The following is a 3,411-nucleotide window of genomic DNA, read 5'->3' as shown; positions in this document are numbered from 1 at the left end:
CTGGAGCTAGCTGCATGATCATGTCGTTCCTTGGAACGGCGCTCAGAGGGCATCATGTCAGGGACTTCCGGACGATTGTCCTGAGTGGGGAACTTGAATGGTTCCATCTTAATTCTTTGATCTAGCGTGCTGTTGGGAGGAGGTACCATCTTGTTGATGAGCCGCTGAACGTACTGAGCATAGTTGGGAGTCATGCGGCCCAGAACAAAACACTTCAGTTCACAGTAAAGGAGATCACATCCATCAATTTGCCTTATGTTGTCAGGATGGCAATAGTACATCAGATTCAGGTGGTAGTTCCTGACTTCACTGGAGTCGCCTGACTTGCTGATGAGACTCTCACGGAACATCTTGGCAAGTACAAGATAGGATTAATACATCCCAGAGATAGTGGGAGGACCAGCTGTAGGGTTCGAGGGATAGCAAAAGGAAATGTCACCTTTAACGAGCCTAGGCCGAGAATGAATCCTGAACCCATGAGCACGGCCACCACCAAAACCCAAGGCCTCACAGAACTGAGTATAGGTGCATGAGTACTTCTCTTTGCCAGTCATCCAAGTCATAGTGCGATCATCATCATTATGGAAGAATACGGTGCAATGGAATTGACGGACAAGAAGGGGACAATAGGTGCCTTCTCTTTGGTCATCATCGGCTTCAGGCACACAAGATCATACAGTCCCAAACTTCTCAAGGTATCAACCACAAAGCGGTACTTGGTGGCTTCATACAAGGCAAGCTCTTCCGTGTTGATGGCCTTGGGCATCACAATAGCACCATTCTTCATACACTCTCTAGTGTTGTAGAAATCTTCCCATAGGCTTGCTTGAGTCTTGGTCCAGAAGAACCTGTCCCCACCTGTGTAAGTCCGTTGCACAAAGCGATACGGATTTTCCTCCCTCACACTTTTCCAATCACCAAGATGTGTTGCGCCCACATTGTAGTCTGGCACTATTACATCATCATCTTGGGCTGCGTGTTTGTCTTTCCTCTTAGTGACAACTGTCTTGCTTGTTCCCTGAGTGGAGCTGCCAGTGCCAGTAGTCTGAGGTGCTTTAGAAGGCACGCGGCCGCTAGAACGGCGTCCTGGAGGCACCGTAGGCCTCCCTCTCTTGGCAAGATTGCCACGGTCTTCACCACTCCAATCATCTGTGAATGAGCAAATAGAGCGAGGATAGAAGTGGGGTAAGTGTACATGTCATCGGTAAATAGGGAAGCCAAAAAGCATAGTATATATTCAAGTGTTTTGACGGAGTTGTGCGAAAACTGGGCGACCCGGCGTATGGTCCGGTCAAACCGGACGAGAGACCGGGCTGTCCGGTTTCCCATCCGGTCGACCAGGCCACGCGCCGGACCGGCCGGTTGAGCGGCCGGTGGACCGGGCCAGAGACCGGGTACTGTCGAATTGTGAGATGTTGCCCAGAAATTCCACCACAAAATCATGCAAAAACTCTTAAACTTGAACATAGACTATAGAAATAGAGTGGAATAGGTGCATAGTGGTGTGAGACACTCTAATGGCATGAGGACTTACAAACCCTAACCCTAACCCTAGGTTTCTCAACTTTTCCCCAAGAAAAATGCAATGTGTGAGGAGGACTTAGAGAAAGAGGGAAAGGGAGAACAATTTACCCGAAGACATGGTCCTCCTTGCTCAAGGGAACAAGAAGAACACCTAGGTAGGGCTTGAGAGCCAAATCCCCAAGATCTCCCAAAGTAGCCTGAGAGGGACAAAATCCCTTGGTGAAGATGATGCAAGGGTCCCGATCTATGATTTGGTGAAGTTTGAGAGGTTTCTAGTGGTGGGAAGGCCCTAGGAAGAGGTGGGGATGAATTGGGCGGCGGCAATGGTGTGTATGGTGGAAGGGGGAAGTGAGGAAGAAGATCCCCCAAGGGGTAACCTCCTCCCACTTAACCAGCCGCATGGCCGGTTTGCCGCCCGGTTGACCCGGCCAGGCGCCGGCTGGTCCAGCGTAGAGGCCGGTCCAACCGGGCCAGAGACCGGCCAGAGTTATTCTGCCCAGTTTTGTCTTGTTTTGCCTCGCTTTGCCCCTAATCTTTGGGTAAATGTGTATGAATGCTCAGATGATGAGATGTACATATAGATAGATAGACGATGATGAGATGAGCATAGACATGGGGCTGGAAACACAAAGTTCTCTAGGCATACCCATTGGAGTGAACTCCAAACAAGATGTAAATAGCAACAATGGGCATGATTCGAAATATATATCAAGAATCATAAGTCATTTTGAAGTGATTTTTGCAATAAGATCATTTAGCCTTATATAGTCAAATCAAGTTGCAATTGAGGCTTAATGAGGGGCGGGGGAATACTCCCCCTATGTCAAAGCGCACATGTCATGAGACCTCGAAGAGACATGCTTGGGTCGATATAATGACATTGGGTCTATTTATGTTGCACACATACGTATGCATCATACCAAGACATGGTAAGATGACTATCCCCATATGTGTTGTGCCTCTAAGCTAGATAGTAAGATAAATGCAAGAATATAGTGCAAGAAGTTATTCAATCTAAGTTTTTAGGATCAAGAATACCAAGTTCTCCTCTCAAGTTAACAAACCGGGCTTCATCCAAAGGCTTAGTGAAAATATCCGCCAATTGGTATGTTGTCCCCACATGAGTGAGATCAAAGTCCTTATTGGCAACATGGTCACGTAGGAAGTGATGGCGAATGTCAATATGTTTGGTGTGACAATGTTGAACCGGGTTATTGGCGATCTTTATTGCACTTTCATTGTCACAAAGAAGAGGCACCGTACCAAGAGACACACCATAGTCTTTCAAGGTTTGCTTCATCCATAACAATTGAGTGCAACAAGATGCCGCGGATATATATTCGGCTTCGGCGGTGGATAAAGCGGTGGAGTTTTGTTTCTTGGATGACCAACTCACCAATGACCGGCCAATAAATTGGCAAGCCCCGGAGGTAGACTTCCGGTCAACCTTATCACCGGCCCAATCGGAATCCGAATAGCCAATGAGTTCAAAGGTTGACCCCTTTGGATACCATAGCCCGAGAGTAGGAGTGAGAACAAGGTATATTAGAATCCGTTTGACCGCCATTAAATGGATCTCCTTAGGAGCAGATTGAAAACGAGCACACATCCCTACACTTAGCATGATATCCGGCCTAGAGGCACAAAGGTAGAGCAAGGATCTTATCATGGAACGGTATACCTTTATATCCACATCCTTCTCACCGTCACATGAGCCAAGTTGCCCCTTTACGGGCATGGGTGTCTTCATTGGGCTTGCATTGGTCATGTTGAATTTCTTGAGCATGTCCTTCACATACTTTTCTTGAGAGATGAAGGTGCCTTTTGCAAGTTGCCTCACTTGGAAGCTGATACGTCTCAAACGTATCTATAATTTCTTATGTTCCA

The sequence above is a fragment of the Lolium rigidum genome, chromosome 6 (assembly GCF_022539505.1).
Source record: "Lolium rigidum isolate FL_2022 chromosome 6, APGP_CSIRO_Lrig_0.1, whole genome shotgun sequence".
Lineage (NCBI taxonomy): Eukaryota > Viridiplantae > Streptophyta > Magnoliopsida > Poales > Poaceae > Lolium > Lolium rigidum.
The sequence above is the reverse complement of the archived record's forward strand: the minus strand, read 5'-3'. Positions refer to the sequence as shown.